Genomic DNA, 24114 nt, shown 5'->3' with positions numbered 1-24114 from the left:
AAGGCAGATCTGCTCCCAACGAAACTAATGAAAATGGCTTGATGGCCTGTGTCATACGCTGCTGGACTTTTAGCTTGAGTCTAAGCTGTGCATGGGCTTGTCTGTGGTAGCAACTGAAGTTCAGAGGGTGGTGAGCTACATCGCCCCTCCTGGTCCCAACATGGAACAGCGCACTCAGTAAGATCACTTCAACTTAAGCAGCCCTGAAGGGCACAGAGACGTTGCCTATGACCGCACTTTAAGGCATCTTGATTGAGCCATGGACCTTTAAAGCATTCAGCTGCGCCTCGTCCGGATGAGCTATCCATCGTCCAAGGCCTTGCGCTTGCGCGTGCCAGCTGGCGCGTACGCCGACCATGCTCTGTGTCGTTAGCCCTGTACCATGTGAGCCAAGAAGTCCCTGGGCTTTGGAGACGGGTATGTCTTTGGCATCAAATGATACGAGCGCAGCAAAGGAAAAGGGGAATTAGCTCAAATGGTAGAGCGCTCGCTTAGCATGCGAGAGGTAGCGGGATCGATGCCCGCATTCTCCAGCAAGAGCTTTTATCCAAGGTCCACGCAAAGAGACTGACAGAGGCCACGGCGCTTGCTGGGTTAACGTGAAAAAGCTGTTTTGGCCCGTACGGGGATCGAACCCGCGACCTTGGCGTTATTAGCACCACGCTCTAACCAACTGAGCTAACCGGCCTCGGGGACCGAGCGCCCGTCAAGCAGGAACGACAAAGGAGCTCCCAGTGACGACGATCGATGTACATGCAAGAAAAATGTTTCTCTCGGGCCGTGAAAAACAGAAGAGGAGCTCTCGTGTTTCTGCCCGGTTTCGAACCGGGGACCTTTCGCGTGTTAGGCGAACGTGATAACCACTACACTACAGAAACCAGCTACACTCCTCGAGGCCACCTTGAGATTCCACAGGCCACATGGGACCAGTACAGCTTGACTTTGGACTGACGTACTGATCAATTCTTTACATGGTGAAATACACCTGCACTTTACCGTGAGCCAGGACCCTGCGTCTTGGAGACTTGGCCGTACCGAAATCAGCTACTTTGCCCGTGGCGCAGTGGCCCTTTCTTTGATTTTCCAGCGAGGCGCTGAACACATTACTCCGACAGCAGTCACAATCGCAGGGCAGTTTTCCAATCCGACCGCATGGACTTTGTCCAGAAGCTCCCCCCTCGTTAGGGCAGAAGAGACCGACTTCCCACGTGAAAGGCAGATCTGCTCCCCACGAAACTAATGAAAATGGCTTGATGGCCTGTGTCATACGCTGCTGGACTTTTAGCTTGAGTCTAAGCTGTGCATGGGCTTGTCTGTGGTAGCAACTGAAGTTCAGAGGGTGGTGAGCTACATCGCCCCTCCTGGTCCCAACATGGAACAGCGCACTCAGTAAGATCACTTCAACTTAAGCAGCCCTGAAGGGCACAGAGACGTTGCCTATGACCGCACTTTAAGGCATCTTGATTGAGCCATGGACCTTTAAAGCATTCAGCTGCGCCTCGTCCGGATGAGCTATCCATCGTCCAAGGCCTTGCGCTTGCGCGTGCCAGCTGGCGCGTACGCCGACCATGCTCTGTGTCGTTAGCCCTGTACCATGTGAGCCAAGAAGTCCCTGGGCTTTGGAGACGGGTATGTCTTTGGCATCAAATGATACGAGCGCAGCAAAGGAAAAGGGGAATTAGCTCAAATGGTAGAGCGCTCGCTTAGCATGCGAGAGGTAGCGAGATCGATGCCCGCATTCTCCAGCAAGAGCTTTTATCCAAGGTCCACGCAAAGAGACTGACAGAGGCCACGGCGCTTGCTGGGTTAACGTGAAAAAGCTGTTTTGGCCCGTACGGGGATCGAACCCGCGACCTTGGCATTATTAGCACCACGCTCTAACCAACTGAGCTAACCGGCCTCGGGGACCGAGCGCCCGTCAAGCAGGAACGACAAAGGAGCTCCCAGTGACGACGATCGATGTACATGCAAGAAAAATGTTTCTCTCGGGCCGTGAAAAACAGAAGAGGAGCTCTCGTGTTTCTGCCCGGTTTCGAACCGGGGACCTTTCGCGTGTTAGGCTAACGTGATAACCACTACACTACAGAAACCAGCTACACTCCTCGAGGCCACCTTGAGATTCCACAGGCCACATGGGACCAGTACAGCTTGACTTTGGACTGACGTACTGATCAATTCTTTACATGGTGAAATACACCTGCACTTTACCGTGAGCCAGGACCCTGCGTCTTGGAGACTTGGCCGTACCGAAATCAGCCACTTTGCCCGTGGCGCAGTGGCCCTTTCTTTGATTTTCCAGCGAGGCGCTGAACACATTACTCCGACAGCAGTCACAATCGCAGGGCAGTTTTCCAATCCGACCGCATGGACTTTGTCCAGAAGCTCCCCCCTCGTTAGGGCAGAAGAGACCGACTTCCCACGTGAAAGGCAGATCTGCTCCCAACGAAACTAATGAAAATGGCTTGATGGCCTGTGTCATACGCTGCTGGACTTTTAGCTTGAGTCTAAGCTGTGCATGGGCTTGTCTGTGGTAGCAACTGAAGTTCAGAGGGTGGTGAGCTACATCGCCCCTCCTGGTCCCAACATGGAACAGCGCACTCAGTAAGATCACTTCAACTTAAGCAGCCCTGAAGGGCACAGAGACGTTGCCTATGACCGCACTTTAAGGCATCTTGATTGAGCCATGGACCTTTAAAGCATTCAGCTGCGCCTCGTCCGGATGAGCTATCCATCGTCCAAGGCCTTGCGCTTGCGCGTGCCAGCTGGCGCGTACGCCGACCATGCTCTGTGTCGTTAGCCCTGTACCATGTGAGCCAAGAAGTCCCTGGGCTTTGGAGACGGGTATGTCTTTGGCATCAAATGATACGAGCGCAGCAAAGGAAAAGGGGAATTAGCTCAAATGGTAGAGCGCTCGCTTAGCATGCGAGAGGTAGCGGGATCGATGCCCGCATTCTCCAGCAAGAGCTTTTATCCAAGGTCCACGCAAAGAGACTGACAGAGGCCACGGCGCTTGCTGGGTTAACGTGAAAAAGCTGTTTTGGCCCGTACGGGGATCGAACCCGCGACCTTGGCGTTATTAGCACCACGCTCTAACCAACTGAGCTAACCGGCCTCGGGGACCGAGCGCCCGTCAAGCAGGAACGACAAAGGAGCTCCCAGTGACGACGATCGATGTACATGCAAGAAAAATGTTTCTCTCGGGCCGTGAAAAACAGAAGAGGAGCTCTCGTGTTTCTGCCCGGTTTCGAACCGGGGACCTTTCGCGTGTTAGGCGAACGTGATAACCACTACACTACAGAAACCAGCTACACTCCTCGAGGCCACCTTGAGATTCCACAGGCCACATGGGACCAGTACAGCTTGACTTTGGACTGACGTACTGATCAATTCTTTACATGGTGAAATACACCTGCACTTTACCGTGAGCCAGGACCCTGCGTCTTGGAGACTTGGCCGTACCGAAATCAGCTACTTTGCCCGTGGCGCAGTGGCCCTTTCTTTGATTTTCCAGCGAGGCGCTGAACACATTACTCCGACAGCAGTCACAATCGCAGGGCAGTTTTCCAATCCGACCGCATGGACTTTGTCCAGAAGCTCCCCCCTCGTTAGGGCAGAAGAGACCGACTTCCCACGTGAAAGGCAGATCTGCTCCCCACGAAACTAATGAAAATGGCTTGATGGCCTGTGTCATACGCTGCTGGACTTTTAGCTTGAGTCTAAGCTGTGCATGGGCTTGTCTGTGGTAGCAACTGAAGTTCAGAGGGTGGTGAGCTACATCGCCCCTCCTGGTCCCAACATGGAACAGCGCACTCAGTAAGATCACTTCAACTTAAGCAGCCCTGAAGGGCACAGAGACGTTGCCTATGACCGCACTTTAAGGCATCTTGATTGAGCCATGGACCTTTAAAGCATTCAGCTGCGCCTCGTCCGGATGAGCTATCCATCGTCCAAGGCCTTGCGCTTGCGCGTGCCAGCTGGCGCGTACGCCGACCATGCTCTGTGTCGTTAGCCCTGTACCATGTGAGCCAAGAAGTCCCTGGGCTTTGGAGACGGGTATGTCTTTGGCATCAAATGATACGAGCGCAGCAAAGGAAAAGGGGAATTAGCTCAAATGGTAGAGCGCTCGCTTAGCATGCGAGAGGTAGCGAGATCGATGCCCGCATTCTCCAGCAAGAGCTTTTATCCAAGGTCCACGCAAAGAGACTGACAGAGGCCACGGCGCTTGCTGGGTTAACGTGAAAAAGCTGTTTTGGCCCGTACGGGGATCGAACCCGCGACCTTGGCATTATTAGCACCACGCTCTAACCAACTGAGCTAACCGGCCTCGGGGACCGAGCGCCCGTCAAGCAGGAACGACAAAGGAGCTCCCAGTGACGACGATCGATGTACATGCAAGAAAAATGTTTCTCTCGGGCCGTGAAAAACAGAAGAGGAGCTCTCGTGTTTCTGCCCGGTTTCGAACCGGGGACCTTTCGCGTGTTAGGCTAACGTGATAACCACTACACTACAGAAACCAGCTACACTCCTCGAGGCCACCTTGAGATTCCACAGGCCACATGGGACCAGTACAGCTTGACTTTGGACTGACGTACTGATCAATTCTTTACATGGTGAAATACACCTGCACTTTACCGTGAGCCAGGACCCTGCGTCTTGGAGACTTGGCCGTACCGAAATCAGCCACTTTGCCCGTGGCGCAGTGGCCCTTTCTTTGATTTTCCAGCGAGGCGCTGAACACATTACTCCGACAGCAGTCACAATCGCAGGGCAGTTTTCCAATCCGACCGCATGGACTTTGTCCAGAAGCTCCCCCCTCGTTAGGGCAGAGGAGACCGACTTCCCACGTGAAAGGCAGATCTGCTCCCCACGAAACTAATGAAAATGGCTTGATGGCCTGTGTCATACGCTGCTGGACTTTTAGCTTGAGTCTAAGCTGTGCATGGGCTTGTCTGTGGTAGCAACTGAAGTTCAGAGGGTGGTGAGCTACATCGCCCCTCCTGGTCCCAACATGGAACAGCGCACTCAGTAAGATCACTTCAACTTAAGCAGCCCTGAAGGGCACAGAGACGTTGCCTATGACCGCACTTTAAGGCACCTTGATTGAGCCATGGACCTTTAAAGCATTCAGCTGCGCCTCGTCCGGATGAGCTATCCATCGTCCAAGGCCTTGCGCTTGCGCGTGCCAGCTGGCGCGTACGCCGACCATGCTCTGTGTCGTTAGCCCTGTACCATGTGAGCCAAGAAGTCCCTGGGCTTTGGAGACGGGTATGTCTTTGGCATCAAACGATACGAGCGCAGCAAAGGAAATGGGGAATTAGCTCAAATGGTAGAGCGCTCGCTTAGCATGCGAGAGGTAGCGGGATCGATGCCCGCATTCTCCAGCAAGAGCTTTTATCCAAGGTCCACGCAAAGAGACTGACAGAGGCCACGGCGCTTGCTGGGTTAACGTGAAAAAGCTGTTTTGGCCCGTACGGGGATCGAACCCGCGACCTTGGCGTCATTAGCACCACGCTCTAACCAACTGAGCTAACCGGCCTCGGGGATTGAGCGCCCGTCAAGCAGGAACGACAAAGGAGCTCCCAGTGACGACGATCGATGTACATGCAAGAAAAATGTTTCTCTCGGGCCGTGAAAAACAGAAGAAGAGCTCTCGTGTTTCTGCCCGGTTTCGAACCGGGGACCTTTCACGTGTTAGGCGAACGTGATAACCACTACACTACAGAAACCAGCTACACTCCTCGAGGCCACCTTGAGATTCCACAGGCCACATGGGACCAGTACAGCTTGACTTTGGACTGACGTACTGATCAATTCTTTACATGGTGAAATACACCTGCACTTTACCGTGAGCCAGGACCCTGCGTCTTGGAGACTTGGCCGTACCGAAATCAGCCACTTTGCCCGTGGCGCGGTGGCCCTTTCTTTGATTTTCCAGCGAGGCGCTGAACACATTACTCCGACAGCAGTCACAATCGCAGGGCAGTTTTCCAATCCGACCGCATGGACTTTGTCCAGAAGCTCCCCCCTCGTTAGGGCAGAGGAGACCGACTTCCCACGTGAAAGGCAGATCTGCTCCCCACGAAACTAATGAAAATGGCTTGATGGCCTGTGTCATACGCTGCTGGACTTTTAGCTTGAGTCTAAGCTGTGCATGGGCTTGTCTGTGGTAGCAACTGAAGTTCAGAGGGTGGTGAGCTACATCGCCCCTCCTGGTCCCAACATGGAACAGCGCACTCAGTAAGATCACTTCAACTTAAGCAGCCCTGAAGGGCACAGAGACGTTGCCTATGACCGCACTTTAAGGCACCTTGATTGAGCCATGGACCTTTAAAGCATTCAGCTGCGCCTCGTCCGGATGAGCTATCCATCGTCCAAGGCCTTGCGCTTGCGCGTGCCAGCTGGCGCGTACGCCGACCATGCTCTGTGTCGTTAGCCCTGTACCATGTGAGCCAAGAAGTCCCTGGGCTTTGGAGACGGGTATGTCTTTGGCATCAAATGATACGAGCACAGCAAAGGAAAAGGGGAATTAGCTCAAATGGTAGAGCGCTCGCTTAGCATGCGAGAGGTAGCGGGATCGATGCCCGCATTCTCCAGCAAGAGCTTTTATCCAAGGTCCACGCAAAGAGACTGACAGAGGCCACGGCGCTTGCTGGGTTAACGTGAAAAAGCTGTTTTGGCCCGTACGGGGATCGAACCCGCGACCTTGGCGTTATTAGCACCACGCTCTAACCAACTGAGCTAACCGGCCTCGGGGATTGAGCGCCCGTCAAGCAGGAACGACAAAGGAGCTCCCAGTGACGACGATCGATGTACATGCAAGAAAAATGTTTCTCTCGGGCCGTGAAAAACAGAAGAGGAGCTCTCGAGTTTCTGCCCGGTTTCGAACCGGGGACCTTTCGCGTGTTAGGCGAACGTGATAACCACTACACTACAGAAACCAGCTACACTCCTCGAGGCCACCTTGAGATTCCACAGGCCACATGGGACCAGTACAGCTTGACTTTGGACTGACGTACTGATCAATTCTTTACATGGTGAAATACACCTGCACTTTACCGTGAGCCAGGACCCTGCGTCTTGGAGACTTGGCCGTACCGAAATCAGCCACTTTGCCCGTGGCGCAGTGGCCCTTTCTTTGATTTTCCAGCGAGGCGCTGAACACATTACTCCGACAGCAGTCACAATCGCAGGGCAGTTTTCCAATCCGACCGCATGGACTTTGTCCAGAAGCTCCCCCCTCGTTAGGGCAGAGGAGACCGACTTCCCACGTGAAAGGCAGATCTGCTCCCCACGAAACTAATGAAAATGGCTTGATGGCCTGTGTCATACGCTGCTGGACTTTTAGCTTGAGTCTAAGCTGTGCATGGGCTTGTCTGTGGTAGCAACTGAAGTTCAGAGGGTGGTGAGCTACATCGCCCCTCCTGGTCCCAACATGGAACAGCGCACTCAGTAAGATCACTTCAACTTAAGCAGCCCTGAAGGGCACAGAGACGTTGCCTATGACCGCACTTTAAGGCACCTTGATTGAGCCATGGACCTTTAAAGCATTCAGCTGCGCCTCGTCCGGATGAGCTATCCATCGTCCAAGGCCTTGCGCTTGCGCGTGCCAGCTGGCGCGTACGCCGACCATGCTCTGTGTCGTTAGCCCTGTACCATGTGAGCCAAGAAGTCCCTGGGCTTTGGAGACGGGTATGTCTTTGGCATCAAACGATACGAGCGCAGCAAAGGAAATGGGGAATTAGCTCAAATGGTAGAGCGCTCGCTTAGCATGCGAGAGGTAGCGGGATCGATGCCCGCATTCTCCAGCAAGAGCTTTTATCCAAGGTCCACGCAAAGAGACTGACAGAGGCCACGGCGCTTGCTGGGTTAACGTGAAAAAGCTGTTTTGGCCCGTACGGGGATCGAACCCGCGACCTTGGCGTCATTAGCACCACGCTCTAACCAACTGAGCTAACCGGCCTCGGGGATTGAGCGCCCGTCAAGCAGGAACGACAAAGGAGCTCCCAGTGACGACGATCGATGTACATGCAAGAAAAATGTTTCTCTCGGGCCGTGAAAAACAGAAGAAGAGCTCTCGTGTTTCTGCCCGGTTTCGAACCGGGGACCTTTCGCGTGTTAGGCGAACGTGATAACCACTACACTACAGAAACCAGCTACACTCCTCGAGGCCACCTTGAGATTCCACAGGCCACATGGGACCAGTACAGCTTGACTTTGGACTGACGTACTGATCAATTCTTTACATGGTGAAATACACCTGCACTTTACCGTGAGCCAGGACCCTGCGTCTTGGAGACTTGGCCGTACCGAAATCAGCCACTTTGCCCGTGGCGCGGTGGCCCTTTCTTTGATTTTCCAGCGAGGCGCTGAACACATTACTCCGACAGCAGTCACAATCGCAGGGCAGTTTTCCAATCCGACCGCATGGACTTTGTCCAGAAGCTCCCCCCTCGTTAGGGCAGAGGAGACCGACTTCCCACGTGAAAGGCAGATCTGCTCCCCACGAAACTAATGAAAATGGCTTGATGGCCTGTGTCATACGCTGCTGGACTTTTAGCTTGAGTCTAAGCTGTGCATGGGCTTGTCTGTGGTAGCAACTGAAGTTCAGAGGGTGGTGAGCTACATCGCCCCTCCTGGTCCCAACATGGAACAGCGCACTCAGTAAGATCACTTCAACTTAAGCAGCCCTGAAGGGCACAGAGACGTTGCCTATGACCGCACTTTAAGGCACCTTGATTGAGCCATGGACCTTTAAAGCATTCAGCTGCGCCTCGTCCGGATGAGCTATCCATCGTCCAAGGCCTTGCGCTTGCGCGTGCCAGCTGGCGCGTACGCCGACCATGCTCTGTGTCGTTAGCCCTGTACCATGTGAGCCAAGAAGTCCCTGGGCTTTGGAGACGGGTATGTCTTTGGCATCAAATGATACGAGCACAGCAAAGGAAAAGGGGAATTAGCTCAAATGGTAGAGCGCTCGCTTAGCATGCGAGAGGTAGCGGGATCGATGCCCGCATTCTCCAGCAAGAGCTTTTATCCAAGGTCCACGCAAAGAGACTGACAGAGGCCACGGCGCTTGCTGGGTTAACGTGAAAAAGCTGTTTTGGCCCGTACGGGGATCGAACCCGCGACCTTGGCGTTATTAGCACCACGCTCTAACCAACTGAGCTAACCGGCCTCGGGGATTGAGCGCCCGTCAAGCAGGAACGACAAAGGAGCTCCCAGTGACGACGATCGATGTACATGCAAGAAAAATGTTTCTCTCGGGCCGTGAAAAACAGAAGAGGAGCTCTCGAGTTTCTGCCCGGTTTCGAACCGGGGACCTTTCGCGTGTTAGGCGAACGTGATAACCACTACACTACAGAAACCAGCTACACTCCTCGAGGCCACCTTGAGATTCCACAGGCCACATGGGACCAGTACAGCTTGACTTTGGACTGACGTACTGATCAATTCTTTACATGGTGAAATACACCTGCACTTTACCGTGAGCCAGGACCCTGCGTCTTGGAGACTTGGCCGTACCGAAATCAGCCACTTTGCCCGTGGCGCGGTGGCCCTTTCTTTGATTTTCCAGCGAGGCGCTGAACACATTACTCCGACAGCAGTCACAATCGCAGGGCAGTTTTCCAATCCGACCGCATGGACTTTGTCCAGAAGCTCCCCCCTCGTTAGGGCAGAGGAGACCGACTTCCCACGTGAAAGGCAGATCTGCTCCCCACGAAACTAATGAAAATGGCTTGATGGCCTGTGTCATACGCTGCTGGACTTTTAGCTTGAGTCTAAGCTGTGCATGGGCTTGTCTGTGGTAGCAACTGAAGTTCAGAGGGTGGTGAGCTACATCGCCCCTCCTGGTCCCAACATGGAACAGCGCACTCAGTAAGATCACTTCAACTTAAGCAGCCCTGAAGGGCACAGAGACGTTGCCTATGACCGCACTTTAAGGCACCTTGATTGAGCCATGGACCTTTAAAGCATTCAGCTGCGCCTCGTCCGGATGAGCTATCCATCGTCCAAGGCCTTGCGCTTGCGCGTGCCAGCTGGCGCGTACGCCGACCATGCTCTGTGTCGTTAGCCCTGTACCATGTGAGCCAAGAAGTCCCTGGGCTTTGGAGACGGGTATGTCTTTGGCATCAAACGATACGAGCGCAGCAAAGGAAATGGGGAATTAGCTCAAATGGTAGAGCGCTCGCTTAGCATGCGAGAGGTAGCGGGATCGATGCCCGCATTCTCCAGCAAGAGCTTTTATCCAAGGTCCACGCAAAGAGACTGACAGAGGCCACGGCGCTTGCTGGGTTAACGTGAAAAAGCTGTTTTGGCCCGTACGGGGATCGAACCCGCGACCTTGGCGTTATTAGCACCACGCTCTAACCAACTGAGCTAACCGGCCTCGGGGACCGAGCGCCCGTCAAGCAGGAACGACAAAGGAGCTCCCAGTGACGACGATCGATGTACATGCAAGAAAAATGTTTCTCTCGGGCCGTGAAAAACAGAAGAGGAGCTCTCGTGTTTCTGCCCGGTTTCGAACCGGGGACCTTTCGCGTGTTAGGCGAACGTGATAACCACTACACTACAGAAACCAGCTACACTCCTCGAGGCCACCTTGAGATTCCACAGGCCACATGGGACCAGTACAGCTTGACTTTGGACTGACGTACTGATCAATTCTTTACATGGTGAAATACACCTGCACTTTACCGTGAGCCAGGACCCTGCGTCTTGTAGACTTGGCCGTACCGAAATCAGCCACTTTGCCCGTGGCGCAGTGGCCCTTTCTTTGATTTTCCAGCGAGGCGCTGAACACATTACTCCGACAGCAGTCACAATCGCAGGGCAGTTTTCCAATCCGACCGCATGGACTTTGTCCAGAAGCTCCCCCCTCGTTAGGGCAGAGGAGACCGACTTCCCACGTGAAAGGCAGATCTGCTCCCCACGAAACTAATGAAAATGGCTTGATGGCCTGTGTCATACGCTGCTGGACTTTTAGCTTGAGTCTAAGCTGTGCATGGGCTTGTCTGTGGTAGCAACTGAAGTTCAGAGGGTGGTGAGCTACATCGCCCCTCCTGGTCCCAACATGGAACAGCGCACTCAGTAAGATCACTTCAACTTAAGCAGCCCTGAAGGGCACAGAGACGTTGCCTATGACCGCACTTTAAGGCATCTTGATTGAGCCATGGACCTTTAAAGCATTCAGCTGCGCCTCGTCCGGATGAGCTATCCATCGTCCAAGGCCTTGCGCTTGCGCGTGCCAGCTGGCGCGTACGCCGACCATGCTCTGTGTCGTTAGCCCTGTACCATGTGAGCCAAGAAGTCCCTGGGCTTTGGAGACGGGTATGTCTTTGGCATCAAATGATACGAGCGCAGCAAAGGAAAAGGGGAATTAGCTCAAATGGTAGAGCGCTCGCTTAGCATGCGAGAGGTAGCGGGATCGATGCCCGCATTCTCCAGCAAGAGCTTTTATCCAAGGTCCACGCAAAGAGACTGACAGAGGCCACGGCGCTTGCTGGGTTAACGTGAAAAAGCTGTTTTGGCCCGTACGGGTATCGAACCCACGACCTTGGCGTTATTAGCACCACGCTCTAACCAACTGAGCTAACCGGCCTCGGGGACCGAGCGCCCGTCAAGCAGGAACGACAAAGGAGCTCCCAGTGACGACGATCGATGTACATGCAAGAAAAATGTTTCTCTCGGGCCGTGAAAAACAGAAGAGGAGCTCTCGTGTTTCTGCCCGGTTTCGAACCGGGGACCTTTCGCGTGTTAGGCGAACGTGATAACCACTACACTACAGAAACCAGCTACACTCCTCGAGGCCACCTTGAGATTCCACAGGCCACATGGGACCAGTACAGCTTGACTTTGGACTGACGTACTGATCAATTCTTTACATGGTGAAATACACCTGCACTTTACCGTGAGCCAGGACCCTGCGTCTTGTAGACTTGGCCGTACCGAAATCAGCCACTTTGCCCGTGGCGCAGTGGCCCTTTCTTTGATTTTCCAGCGAGGCGCTGAACACATTACTCCGACAGCAGTCACAATCGCAGGGCAGTTTTCCAATCCGACCGCATGGACTTTGTCCAGAAGCTCCCCCCTCGTTAGGGCAGAGGAGACCGACTTCCCACGTGAAAGGCAGATCTGCTCCCCACGAAACTAATGAAAATGGCTTGATGGCCTGTGTCATACGCTGCTGGACTTTTAGCTTGAGTCTAAGCTGTGCATGGGCTTGTCTGTGGTAGCAACTGAAGTTCAGAGGGTGGTGAGCTACATCGCCCCTCCTGGTCCCAACATGGAACAGCGCACTCAGTAAGATCACTTCAACTTAAGCAGCCCTGAAGGGCACAGAGACGTTGCCTATGACCGCACTTTAAGGCATCTTGATTGAGCCATGGACCTTTAAAGCATTCAGCTGCGCCTTGTCCGGATGAGCTATCCATCGTCCAAGGCCTTGCGCTTGCGCGTGCCAGCTGGCGCGTACGCCGACCATGCTCTGTGTCGTTAGCCCTGTACCATGTGAGCCAAGAAGTCCCTGGGCTTTGGAGACGGGTATGTCTTTGGCATCAAATGATACGAGCGCAGCAAAGGAAAAGGGGAATTAGCTCAAATGGTAGAGCGCTCGCTTAGCATGCGAGAGGTAGCGGGATCGATGCCCGCATTCTCCAGCAAGAGCTTTTATCCAAGGTCCACGCAAAGAGACTGACAGAGGCCACGGCGCTTGCTGGGTTAACGTGAAAAAGCTGTTTTGGCCCGTACGGGTATCGAACCCACGACCTTGGCGTTATTAGCACCACGCTCTAACCAACTGAGCTAACCGGCCTCGGGGACCGAGCGCCCGTCAAGCAGGAACGACAAAGGAGCTCCCAGTGACGACGATCGATGTACATGCAAGAAAAATGTTTCTCTCGGGCCGTGAAAAACAGAAGAGGAGCTCTCGTGTTTCTGCCCGGTTTCGAACCGGGGACCTTTCGCGTGTTAGGCGAACGTGATAACCACTACACTACAGAAACCAGCTACACTCCTCGAGGCCACCTTGAGATTCCACAGGCCACATGGGACCAGTACAGCTTGACTTTGGACTGACGTACTGATCAATTCTTTACATGGTGAAATACACCTGCACTTTACCGTGAGCCAGGACCCTGCGTCTTGTAGACTTGGCCGTACCGAAATCAGCCACTTTGCCCGTGGCGCAGTGGCCCTTTCTTTGATTTTCCAGCGAGGCGCTGAACACATTACTCCGACAGCAGTCACAATCGCAGGGCAGTTTTCCAATCCGACCGCATGGACTTTGTCCAGAAGCTCCCCCCTCGTTAGGGCAGAGGAGACCGACTTCCCACGTGAAAGGCAGATCTGCTCCCCACGAAACTAATGAAAATGGCTTGATGGCCTGTGTCATACGCTGCTGGACTTTTAGCTTGAGTCTAAGCTGTGCATGGGCTTGTCTGTGGTAGCAACTGAAGTTCAGAGGGTGGTGAGCTACATCGCCCCTCCTGGTCCCAACATGGAACAGCGCACTCAGTAAGATCACTTCAACTTAAGCAGCCCTGAAGGGCACAGAGACGTTGCCTATGACCGCACTTTAAGGCATCTTGATTGAGCCATGGACCTTTAAAGCATTCAGCTGCGCCTCGTCCGGATGAGCTATCCATCGTCCAAGGCCTTGCGCTTGCGCGTGCCAGCTGGCGCGTACGCCGACCATGCTCTGTGTCGTTAGCCCTGTACCATGTGAGCCAAGAAGTCCCTGGGCTTTGGAGACGGGTATGTCTTTGGCATCAAATGATACGAGCGCAGCAAAGGAAAAGGGGAATTAGCTCAAATGGTAGAGCGCTCGCTTAGCATGCGAGAGGTAGCGGGATCGATGCCCGCATTCTCCAGCAAGAGCTTTTATCCAAGGTCCACGCAAAGAGACTGACAGAGGCCACGGCGCTTGCTGGGTTAACGTGAAAAAGCTGTTTTGGCCCGTACGGGGATCGAACCCGCGACCTTGGCGTTATTAGCACCACGCTCTAACCAACTGAGCTAACCGGCCTCGGGGACCGAGCGCCCGTCAAGCAGGAACGACAAAGGAGCTCCCAGTGACGACGATCGATGTACATGCAAGAAAAATGTTTCTCTCGGGCCGTGAAAAACAGAAGAGGAGCTCTCGTGTTTCTGCCCGGTTTCGAACCGGGGACCTTTCGCGTGTTAGGCGAACGTGATAACCACTACACTACAGAAACCAGCTACACTCCTCGAGGCCACCTTGAGATTCCACAGGCCACATGGGACCAGTACAGCTTGACTTTGGACTGACGTACTGATCAATTCTTTACATGGTGAAATACACCTGCACTTTACCGTGAGCCAGGACCCTGCGTCTTGTAGACTTGGCCGTACCGAAATCAGCCACTTTGCCCGTGGCGCAGTGGCCCTTTCTTTGATTTTCCAGCGAGGCGCTGAACACATTACTCCGACAGCAGTCACAATCGCAGGGCAGTTTTCCAATCCGACCGCATGGACTTTGTCCAGAAGCTCCCCCCTCGTTAGGGCAGAGGAGACCGACTTCCCACGTGAAAGGCAGATCTGCTCCCCACGAAACTAATGAAAATGGCTTGATGGCCTGTGTCATACGCTGCTGGACTTTTAGCTTGAGTCTAAGCTGTGCATGGGCTTGTCTGTGGTAGCAACTGAAGTTCAGAGGGTGGTGAGCTACATCGCCCCTCCTGGTCCCAACATGGAACAGCGCACTCAGTAAGATCACTTCAACTTAAGCAGCCCTGAAGGGCACAGAGACGTTGCCTATGACCGCACTTTAAGGCATCTTGATTGAGCCATGGACCTTTAAAGCATTCAGCTGCGCCTCGTCCGGATGAGCTATCCATCGTCCAAGGCCTTGCGCTTGCGCGTGCCAGCTGGCGCGTACGCCGACCATGCTCTGTGTCGTTAGCCCTGTACCATGTGAGCCAAGAAGTCCCTGGGCTTTGGAGACGGGTATGTCTTTGGCATCAAATGATACGAGCGCAGCAAAGGAAAAGGGGAATTAGCTCAAATGGTAGAGCGCTCGCTTAGCATGCGAGAGGTAGCGGGATCGATGCCCGCATTCTCCAGCAAGAGCTTTTATCCAAGGTCCACGCAAAGAGACTGACAGAGGCCACGGCGCTTGCTGGGTTAACGTGAAAAAGCTGTTTTGGCCCGTACGGGGATCGAACCCGCGACCTTGGCGTTATTAGCACCACGCTCTAACCAACTGAGCTAACCGGCCTCGGGGACCGAGCGCCTGTCAAGCAGGAACGACAAAGGAGCTCCCAGTGACGACGATCGATGTACATGCAAGAAAAATGTTTCTCTCGGGCCGTGAAAAACAGAAGAGGAGCTCTCGTGTTTCTGCCCGGTTTCGAACCGGGGACCTTTCGCGTGTTAGACGAACGTGATAACCACTACACTACAGAAACCAGCTACACTCCTCGAGGCCACCTTGAGATTCCACAGGCCACATGGGACCAGTACAGCTTGACTTTGGACTGACGTACTGATCAATTCTTTACATGGTGAAATACACCTGCACTTTACCGTGAGCCAGGACCCTGCGTCTTGGAGACTTGGCCGTACCGAAATCAGCCACTTTGCCCGTGGCGCAGTGGCCCTTTCTTTGATTTTCCAGCGAGGCGCTGAACACATTACTCCGACAGCAGTCACAATCGCAGGGCAGTTTTCCAATCCGACCGCATGGACTTTGTCCAGAAGCTCCCCCCTCGTTAGGGCAGAGGAGACCGACTTCCCACGTGAAAGGCAGATCTGCTCCCCACGAAACTAATGAAAATGGCTTGATGGCCTGTGTCATACGCTGCTGGACTTTTAGCTTGAGTCTAAGCTGTGCATGGGCTTGTCTGTGGTAGCAACTGAAGTTCAGAGGGTGGTGAGCTACATCGCCCCTCCTGGTCCCAACATGGAACAGCGCACTCAGTAAGATCACTTCAACTTAAGCAGCCCTGAAGGGCACAGAGACGTTGCCTATGACCGCACTTTAAGGCATCTTGATTGAGCCATGGACCTTTAAAGCATTCAGCTGCGCCTCGTCCGGATGAGCTATCCATCGTCCAAGGCCTTGCGCTTGCGCGTGCCAGCTGGCGCGTACGCCGACCATGCTCTGTGTCGTTAGCCCTGTACCATGTGAGCCAAGAAGTCCCTGGGCTTTGGAGACGGGTATGTCTTTGGCATCAAATGATACGAGCGCAGCAAAGGAAAAGGGGAATTAGCTCAAATGGTAGAGCGCTCGCTTAGCATGCGAGAGGTAGCGGGATCGATGCCCGCATTCTCCAGCAAGAGCTTTTATCCAAGGTCCACGCAAAGAGACTGACAGAGGCCACGGCGCTTGCTGGGTTAACGTGAAAAAGCTGTTTTGGCCCGTACGGGGATCGAACCCGCGACCTTGGCGTTATTAGCACCACGCTCTAACCAACTGAGCTAACCGGCCTCGGGGACCGAGCGCCCGTCAAGCAGGAACGACAAAGGAGCTCCCAGTGACGACGATCGATGTACATGCAAGAAAAATGTTTCTCTCGGGCCGTGAAAAACAGAAGAGGAGCTCTCGTGTTTCTGCCCGGTTTCGAACCGGGGACCTTTCGCGTGTTAGGCGAACGTGATAACCACTACACTACAGAAACCAGCTACACTCCTCGAGGCCACCTTGAGATTCCACAGGCCACATGGGACCAGTACAGCTTGACTTTGGACTGACGTACTGATCAATTCTTTACATGGTGAAATACACCTGCACTTTACCGTGAGCCAGGACCCTGCGTCTTGTAGACTTGGCCGTACCGAAATCAGCCACTTTGCCCGTGGCGCAGTGGCCCTTTCTTTGATTTTCCAGCGAGGCGCTGAACACATTACTCCGACAGCAGTCACAATCGCAGGGCAGTTTTCCAATCCGACCGCATGGACTTTGTCCAGAAGCTCCCCCCTCGTTAGGGCAGAGGAGACCGACTTCCCACGTGAAAGGCAGATCTGCTCCCCACGAAACTAATGAAAATGGCTTGATGGCCTGTGTCATACGCTGCTGGACTTTTAGCTTGAGTCTAAGCTGTGCATGGGCTTGTCTGTGGTAGCAACTGAAGTTCAGAGGGTGGTGAGCTACATCGCCCCTCCTGGTCCCAACATGGAACAGCGCACTCAGTAAGATCACTTCAACTTAAGCAGCCCTGAAGGGCACAGAGACGTTGCCTATGACCGCACTTTAAGGCATCTTGATTGAGCCATGGACCTTTAAAGCATTCAGCTGCGCCTCGTCCGGATGAGCTATCCATCGTCCAAGGCCTTGCGCTTGCGCGTGCCAGCTGGCGCGTACGCCGACCATGCTCTGTGTCGTTAGCCCTGTACCATGTGAGCCAAGAAGTCCCTGGGCTTTGGAGACGGGTATGTCTTTGGCATCAAATGATACGAGCGCAGCAAAGGAAAAGGGGAATTAGCTCAAATGGTAGAGCGCTCGCTTAGCATGCGAGAGGTAGCGGGATCGATGCCCGCATTCTCCAGCAAGAGCTTTTATCCAAGGTCCACGCAAAGAGACTGACAGAGGCCACGGCGCTTGCTGGGTTAACGTGAAAAAGCTGTTTTGGCCCGTACGGGTATCGAACCCACGACCTTGGCGTTATTAGCACCACGCTCTAACCAACTGAGCTAACCGGCCTCGGGGACCGAGCGCCCGTCAAGCAGGAACGACAAAGGAGCTCCCAGTGACGACGATCGATGTACATGCAAGAAAAATGTTTCTCTCGGGCCGTGAAAAACAGAAGAGGAGCTCTCGTGTTTCTGCCCGGTTTCGAACCGGGGACCTTTCGCGTGTTAGGCGAACGTGATAACCACTACACTACAGAAACCAGCTACACTCCTCGAGGCCACCTTGAGATTCCACAGGCCACATGGGACCAGTACAGCTTGACTTTGGACTGACGTACTGATCAATTCTTTACATGGTGAAATACACCTGCACTTTACCGTGAGCCAGGACCCTGCGTCTTGTAGACTTGGCCGTACCGAAATCAGCCACTTTGCCCGTGGCGCAGTGGCCCTTTCTTTGATTTTCCAGCGAGGCGCTGAACACATTACTCCGACAGCAGTCACAATCGCAGGGCAGTTTTCCAATCCGACCGCATGGACTTTGTCCAGAAGCTCCCCCCTCGTTAGGGCAGAGGAGACCGACTTCCCACGTGAAAGGCAGATCTGCTCCCCACGAAACTAATGAAAATGGCTTGATGGCCTGTGTCATACGCTGCTGGACTTTTAGCTTGAGTCTAAGCTGTGCATGGGCTTGTCTGTGGTAGCAACTGAAGTTCAGAGGGTGGTGAGCTACATCGCCCCTCCTGGTCCCAACATGGAACAGCGCACTCAGTAAGATCACTTCAACTTAAGCAGCCCTGAAGGGCACAGAGACGTTGCCTATGACCGCACTTTAAGGCATCTTGATTGAGCCATGGACCTTTAAAGCATTCAGCTGCGCCTCGTCCGGATGAGCTATCCATCGTCCAAGGCCTTGCGCTTGCGCGTGCCAGCTGGCGCGTACGCCGACCATGCTCTGTGTCGTTAGCCCTGTACCATGTGAGCCAAGAAGTCCCTGGGCTTTGGAGACGGGTATGTCTTTGGCATCAAATGATACGGGCGCAGCAAAGGAAAAGGGGAATTAGCTCAAATGGTAGAGCGCTCGCTTAGCATGCGAGAGGTAGCGGGATCGATGCCCGCATTCTCCAGCAAGAGCTTTTATCCAAGGTCCACGCAAAGAGACTGACAGAGGCCACGGCGCTTGCTGGGTTAACGTGAAAAAGCTGTTTTGGCCCGTACGGGGATCGAACCCGCGACCTTGGCGTTATTAGCACCACGCTCTAACCAACTGAGCTAACCGGCCTCGGGGACCGAGCGCCCGTCAAGCAGGAACGACAAAGGAGCTCCCAGTGACGACGATCGATGTACATGCAAGAAAAATGTTTCTCTCGGGCCGTGAAAAACAGAAGAGGAGCTCTCGTGTTTCTGCCCGGTTTCGAACCGGGGACCTTTCGCGTGTTAGGCGAACGTGATAACCACTACACTACAGAAACCAGCTACACTCCTCGAGGCCACCTTGAGATTCCACAGGCCACATGGGACCAGTACAGCTTGACTTTGGACTGACGTACTGATCAATTCTTTACATGGTGAAATACACCTGCACTTTACCGTGAGCCAGGACCCTGCGTCTTGTAGACTTGGCCGTACCGAAATCAGCCACTTTGCCCGTGGCGCAGTGGCCCTTTCTTTGATTTTCCAGCGAGGCGCTGAACACATTACTCCGACAGCAGTCACAATCGCAGGGCAGTTTTCCAATCCGACCGCATGGACTTTGTCCAGAAGCTCCCCCCTCGTTAGGGCAGAGGAGACCGACTTCCCACGTGAAAGGCAGATCTGCTCCCCACGAAACTAATGAAAATGGCTTGATGGCCTGTGTCATACGCTGCTGGACTTTTAGCTTGAGTCTAAGCTGTGCATGGGCTTGTCTGTGGTAGCAACTGAAGTTCAGAGGGTGGTGAGCTACATCGCCCCTCCTGGTCCCAACATGGAACAGCGCACTCAGTAAGATCACTTCAACTTAAGCAGCCCTGAAGGGCACAGAGACGTTGCCTATGACCGCACTTTAAGGCATCTTGATTGAGCCATGGACCTTTAAAGCATTCAGCTGCGCCTCGTCCGGATGAGCTATCCATCGTCCAAGGCCTTGCGCTTGCGCGTGCCAGCTGGCGCGTACGCCGACCATGCTCTGTGTCGTTAGCCCTGTACCATGTGAGCCAAGAAGTCCCTGGGCTTTGGAGACGGGTATGTCTTTGGCATCAAATGATACGAGCGCAGCAAAGGAAAAGGGGAATTAGCTCAAATGGTAGAGCGCTCGCTTAGCATGCGAGAGGTAGCGGGATCGATGCCCGCATTCTCCAGCAAGAGCTTTTATCCAAGGTCCACGCAAAGAGACTGACAGAGGCCACGGCGCTTGCTGGGTTAACGTGAAAAAGCTGTTTTGGCCCGTACGGGTATCGAACCCACGACCTTGGCGTTATTAGCACCACGCTCTAACCAACTGAGCTAACCGGCCTCGGGGACCGAGCGCCCGTCAAGCAGGAACGACAAAGGAGCTCCCAGTGACGACGATCGATGTACATGCAAGAAAAATGTTTCTCTCGGGCCGTGAAAAACAGAAGAGGAGCTCTCGTGTTTCTGCCCGGTTTCGAACCGGGGACCTTTCGCGTGTTAGGCGAACGTGATAACCACTACACTACAGAAACCAGCTACACTCCTCGAGGCCACCTTGAGATTCCACAGGCCACATGGGACCAGTACAGCTTGACTTTGGACTGACGTACTGATCAATTCTTTACATGGTGAAATACACCTGCACTTTACCGTGAGCCAGGACCCTGCGTCTTGTAGACTTGGCCGTACCGAAATCAGCCACTTTGCCCGTGGCGCAGTGGCCCTTTCTTTGATTTTCCAGCGAGGCGCTGAACACATTACTCCGACAGCAGTCACAATCGCAGGGCAGTTTTCCAATCCGACCGCATGGACTTTGTCCAGAAGCTCCCCCCTCGTTAGGGCAGAGGAGACCGACTTCCCACGTGAAAGGCAGATCTGCTCCCCACGAAACTAATGAAAATGGCTTGATGGCCTGTGTCATACGCTGCTGGACTTTTAGCTTGAGTCTAAGCTGTGCATGGGCTTGTCTGTGGTAGCAACTGAAGTTCAGAGGGTGGTGAGCTACATCGCCCCTCCTGGTCCCAACATGGAACAGCGCACTCAGTAAGATCACTTCAACTTAAGCAGCCCTGAAGGGCACAGAGACGTTGCCTATGACCGCACTTTAAGGCATCTTGATTGAGCCATGGACCTTTAAAGCATTCAGCTGCGCCTCGTCCGGATGAGCTATCCATCGTCCAAGGCCTTGCGCTTGCGCGTGCCAGCTGGCGCGTACGCCGACCATGCTCTGTGTCGTTAGCCCTGTACCATGTGAGCCAAGAAGTCCCTGGGCTTTGGAGACGGGTATGTCTTTGGCATCAAATGATACGAGCGCAGCAAAGGAAAAGGGGAATTAGCTCAAATGGTAGAGCGCTCGCTTAGCATGCGAGAGGTAGCGGGATCGATGCCCGCATTCTCCAGCAAGAGCTTTTATCCAAGGTCCACGCAAAGAGACTGACAGAGGCCACGGCGCTTGCTGGGTTAACGTGAAAAAGCTGTTTTGGCCCGTACGGGTATCGAACCCACGACCTTGGCGTTATTAGCACCACGCTCTAACCAACTGAGCTAACCGGCCTCGGGGACCGAGCGCCCGTCAAGCAGGAACGACAAAGGAGCTCCCAGTGACGACGATCGATGTACATGCAAGAAAAATGTTTCTCTCGGGCCGTGAAAAACAGAAGAGGAGCTCTCGTGTTTCTGCCCGGTTTCGAACCGGGGACCTTTCGCGTGTTAGGCGAACGTGATAACCACTACACTACAGAAACCAGCTACACTCCTCGAGGCCACCTTGAGATTCCACAGGCCACATGGGACCAGTACAGCTTGACTTTGGACTGACGTACTGATCAATTCTTTACATGGTGAAATACACCTGCACTTTACCGTGAGCCAGGACCCTGCGTCTTGTAGACTTGGCCGTACCGAAATCAGCCACTTTGCCCGTGGCGCAGTGGCCCTTTCTTTGATTTTCCAGCGAGGCGCTGAACACATTACTCCGACAGCAGTCACAATCGCAGGGCAGTTTTCCAATCCGACCGCATGGACTTTGTCCAGAAGCTCCCCCCTCGTTAGGGCAGAGGAGACCGACTTCCCACGTGAAAGGCAGATCTGCTCCCCACGAAACTAATGAAAATGGCTTGATGGCCTGTGTCATACGCTGCTGGACTTTTAGCTTGAGTCTAAGCTGTGCATGGGCTTGTCTGTGGTAGCAACTGAAGTTCAGAGGGTGGTGAGCTACATCGCCCCTCCTGGTCCCAACATGGAACAGCGCACTCAGTAAGATCACTTCAACTTAAGCAGCCCTGAAGGGCACAGAGACGTTGCCTATGACCGCACTTTAAGGCATCTTGATTGAGCCATGGACCTTTAAAGCATTCAGCTGCGCCTCGTCCGGATGAGCTATCCATCGTCCAAGGCCTTGCGCTTGCGCGTGCCAGCTGGCGCGTACGCCGACCATGCTCTGTGTCGTTAGCCCTGTACCATGTGAGCCAAGAAGTCCCTGGGCTTTGGAGACGGGTATGTCTTTGGCATCAAATGATACGAGCGCAGCAAAGGAAAAGGGGAATTAGCTCAAATGGTAGAGCGCTCGCTTAGCATGCGAGAGGTAGCGGGATCGATGCCCGCATTCTCCAGCAAGAGCTTTTATCCAAGGTCCACGCAAAGAGACTGACAGAGGCCACGGCGCTTGCTGGGTTAACGTGAAAAAGCTGTTTTGGCCCGTACGGGTATCGAACCCGCGACCTTGGCGTTATTAGCACCACGCTCTAACCAACTGAGCTAACCGGCCTCGGGGACCAAACGCCCGTCAAGCAGGAACGACAAAGGAGCTCCCAGTGACGACGATCGATGTACATGCAAGAAAAATGTTTCTCTCGGGCCGTGAAAAACAGAAGAGGAGCTCTCGTGTTTCTGCCCGGTTTCGAACCGGGGACCTTTCGCGTGTTAGGCGAACGTGATAACCACTACACTACAGAAACCAGCTACACTCCTCGAGGCCACCTTGAGATTCCACAGGCCACATGGGACCAGTACAGCTTGACTTTGGACTGACGTACTGATCAATTCTTTACATGGTGAAATACACCTGCACTTTACCGTGAGCCAGGACCCTGCGTCTTGTAGACTTGGCCGTACCGAAATCAGCCACTTTGCCCGTGGCGCAGTGGCCCTTTCTTTGATTTTCCAGCGAGGCGCTGAACACATTACTCCGACAGCAGTCACAATCGCAGGGCAGTTTTCCAATCCGACCGCATGGACTTTGTCCAGAAGCTCCCCCCTCGTTAGGGCAGAGGAGACCGACTTCCCACGTGAAAGGCAGATCTGCTCCCCACGAAACTAATGAAAATGGCTTGATGGCCTGTGTCATACGCTGCTGGACTTTTAGCTTGAGTCTAAGCTGTGCATGGGCTTGTCTGTGGTAGCAACTGAAGTTCAGAGGGTGGTGAGCTACATCGCCCCTCCTGGTCCCAACATGGAACAGCGCACTCAGTAAGATCACTTCAACTTAAGCAGCCCTGAAGGGCACAGAGACGTTGCCTATGACCGCACTTTAAGGCATCTTGATTGAGCCATGGACCTTTAAAGCATTCAGCTGCGCCTCGTCCGGATGAGCTATCCATCGTCCAAGGCCTTGCGCTTGCGCGTGCCAGCTGGCGCGTACGCCGACCATGCTCTGTGTCGTTAGCCCTGTACCATGTGAGCCAAGAAGTCCCTGGGCTTTGGAGACGGGTATGTCTTTGGCATCAAATGATACGAGCGCAGCAAAGGAAAAGGGGAATTAGCTCAAATGGTAGAGCGCTCGCTTAGCATGCGAGAGGTAGCGGGATCGATGCCCGCATTCTCCAGCAAGAGCTTTTATCCAAGGTCCACGCAAAGAGACTGACAGAGGCCACGGCGCTTGCTGGGTTAACGTGAAAAAGCTGTTTTGGCCCGTACGGGTATCGAACCCGCGACCTTGGCGTTATTAGCACCACGCTCTAACCAACTGAGCTAACCGGCCTCGGGGACCGAGCGCCCGTCAAGCAGGAACGACAAAGGAGCTCCCAGTGACGACGATCGATGTACATGCAAGAAAAATGTTTCTCTCGGGCCGTGAAAAACAGAAGAGGAGCTCTCGTGTTTCTGCCCGGTTTCGAACCGGGGACCTTTCGCGTGTTAGGCGAACGTGATAACCACTACACTACAGAAACCAGCTACACTCCTCGAGGCCACCTTGAGATTCCACAGGCCACATGGGACCAGTACAGCTTGACTTTGGACTGACGTACTGATCAATTCTTTACATGGTGAAATACACCTGCACTTTACCGTGAGCCAGGACCCTGCGTCTTGTAGACTTGGCCGTACCGAAATCAGCCACTTTGCCCGTGGCGCAGTGGCCCTTTCTTTGATTTTCCA

The 24114-nt window shown here is 53.9% G+C and overlaps 23 non-coding genes across 23 annotated transcripts; all 23 read right to left on the bottom strand.

Annotated features, from left to right (window-relative positions):
* Nucleotides 1-614: 614 nt before the first annotated feature.
* Nucleotides 615-688, bottom strand: trnai-aau (transfer RNA isoleucine (anticodon AAU)). The gene has a single exon. It is a non-coding gene; the product is annotated as a tRNA-Ile (tRNA).
* Nucleotides 689-805: 117 nt separating this feature from the next.
* trnav-aac (transfer RNA valine (anticodon AAC)) lies at nt 806-878 on the bottom strand. Its single transcript has one exon. It is a non-coding gene; the product is annotated as a tRNA-Val (tRNA).
* A 2160-nt stretch (nt 879-3038) lies between these two features.
* Nucleotides 3039-3112, bottom strand: trnai-aau (transfer RNA isoleucine (anticodon AAU)). Its single transcript has one exon. It is a non-coding gene; the product is annotated as a tRNA-Ile (tRNA).
* A 117-nt stretch (nt 3113-3229) lies between these two features.
* On the bottom strand, nt 3230-3302 carry trnav-aac (transfer RNA valine (anticodon AAC)). The gene has a single exon. It is a non-coding gene; the product is annotated as a tRNA-Val (tRNA).
* A 3372-nt stretch (nt 3303-6674) lies between these two features.
* On the bottom strand, nt 6675-6748 carry trnai-aau (transfer RNA isoleucine (anticodon AAU)). The gene has a single exon. It is a non-coding gene; the product is annotated as a tRNA-Ile (tRNA).
* A 1329-nt stretch (nt 6749-8077) lies between these two features.
* On the bottom strand, nt 8078-8150 carry trnav-aac (transfer RNA valine (anticodon AAC)). Its single transcript has one exon. It is a non-coding gene; the product is annotated as a tRNA-Val (tRNA).
* Nucleotides 8151-9098: 948 nt separating this feature from the next.
* Nucleotides 9099-9172, bottom strand: trnai-aau (transfer RNA isoleucine (anticodon AAU)). The gene has a single exon. It is a non-coding gene; the product is annotated as a tRNA-Ile (tRNA).
* A 1138-nt stretch (nt 9173-10310) lies between these two features.
* Nucleotides 10311-10384, bottom strand: trnai-aau (transfer RNA isoleucine (anticodon AAU)). The gene has a single exon. It is a non-coding gene; the product is annotated as a tRNA-Ile (tRNA).
* Nucleotides 10385-10501: 117 nt separating this feature from the next.
* Nucleotides 10502-10574, bottom strand: trnav-aac (transfer RNA valine (anticodon AAC)). The gene has a single exon. It is a non-coding gene; the product is annotated as a tRNA-Val (tRNA).
* Nucleotides 10575-11713: 1139 nt separating this feature from the next.
* On the bottom strand, nt 11714-11786 carry trnav-aac (transfer RNA valine (anticodon AAC)). The gene has a single exon. It is a non-coding gene; the product is annotated as a tRNA-Val (tRNA).
* Nucleotides 11787-12925: 1139 nt separating this feature from the next.
* Nucleotides 12926-12998, bottom strand: trnav-aac (transfer RNA valine (anticodon AAC)). The gene has a single exon. It is a non-coding gene; the product is annotated as a tRNA-Val (tRNA).
* Nucleotides 12999-13946: 948 nt separating this feature from the next.
* On the bottom strand, nt 13947-14020 carry trnai-aau (transfer RNA isoleucine (anticodon AAU)). Its single transcript has one exon. It is a non-coding gene; the product is annotated as a tRNA-Ile (tRNA).
* Nucleotides 14021-14137: 117 nt separating this feature from the next.
* On the bottom strand, nt 14138-14210 carry trnav-aac (transfer RNA valine (anticodon AAC)). The gene has a single exon. It is a non-coding gene; the product is annotated as a tRNA-Val (tRNA).
* A 948-nt stretch (nt 14211-15158) lies between these two features.
* Nucleotides 15159-15232, bottom strand: trnai-aau (transfer RNA isoleucine (anticodon AAU)). Its single transcript has one exon. It is a non-coding gene; the product is annotated as a tRNA-Ile (tRNA).
* A 1138-nt stretch (nt 15233-16370) lies between these two features.
* Nucleotides 16371-16444, bottom strand: trnai-aau (transfer RNA isoleucine (anticodon AAU)). Its single transcript has one exon. It is a non-coding gene; the product is annotated as a tRNA-Ile (tRNA).
* A 117-nt stretch (nt 16445-16561) lies between these two features.
* trnav-aac (transfer RNA valine (anticodon AAC)) lies at nt 16562-16634 on the bottom strand. The gene has a single exon. It is a non-coding gene; the product is annotated as a tRNA-Val (tRNA).
* A 1139-nt stretch (nt 16635-17773) lies between these two features.
* trnav-aac (transfer RNA valine (anticodon AAC)) lies at nt 17774-17846 on the bottom strand. The gene has a single exon. It is a non-coding gene; the product is annotated as a tRNA-Val (tRNA).
* Nucleotides 17847-18794: 948 nt separating this feature from the next.
* Nucleotides 18795-18868, bottom strand: trnai-aau (transfer RNA isoleucine (anticodon AAU)). Its single transcript has one exon. It is a non-coding gene; the product is annotated as a tRNA-Ile (tRNA).
* Nucleotides 18869-18985: 117 nt separating this feature from the next.
* Nucleotides 18986-19058, bottom strand: trnav-aac (transfer RNA valine (anticodon AAC)). The gene has a single exon. It is a non-coding gene; the product is annotated as a tRNA-Val (tRNA).
* Nucleotides 19059-20197: 1139 nt separating this feature from the next.
* On the bottom strand, nt 20198-20270 carry trnav-aac (transfer RNA valine (anticodon AAC)). The gene has a single exon. It is a non-coding gene; the product is annotated as a tRNA-Val (tRNA).
* A 1139-nt stretch (nt 20271-21409) lies between these two features.
* Nucleotides 21410-21482, bottom strand: trnav-aac (transfer RNA valine (anticodon AAC)). The gene has a single exon. It is a non-coding gene; the product is annotated as a tRNA-Val (tRNA).
* Nucleotides 21483-22621: 1139 nt separating this feature from the next.
* trnav-aac (transfer RNA valine (anticodon AAC)) lies at nt 22622-22694 on the bottom strand. The gene has a single exon. It is a non-coding gene; the product is annotated as a tRNA-Val (tRNA).
* A 1139-nt stretch (nt 22695-23833) lies between these two features.
* On the bottom strand, nt 23834-23906 carry trnav-aac (transfer RNA valine (anticodon AAC)). The gene has a single exon. It is a non-coding gene; the product is annotated as a tRNA-Val (tRNA).
* Nucleotides 23907-24114: the final 208 nt, after the last annotated feature.

The sequence above is a fragment of the Hoplias malabaricus genome, chromosome 15, assembly GCF_029633855.1.
Source record: "Hoplias malabaricus isolate fHopMal1 chromosome 15, fHopMal1.hap1, whole genome shotgun sequence".
Taxonomy (NCBI): domain Eukaryota; kingdom Metazoa; phylum Chordata; class Actinopteri; order Characiformes; family Erythrinidae; genus Hoplias; species Hoplias malabaricus.
The sequence above is the reverse complement of the archived record's forward strand: the minus strand, read 5'-3'. Positions and strand labels throughout refer to the sequence as shown.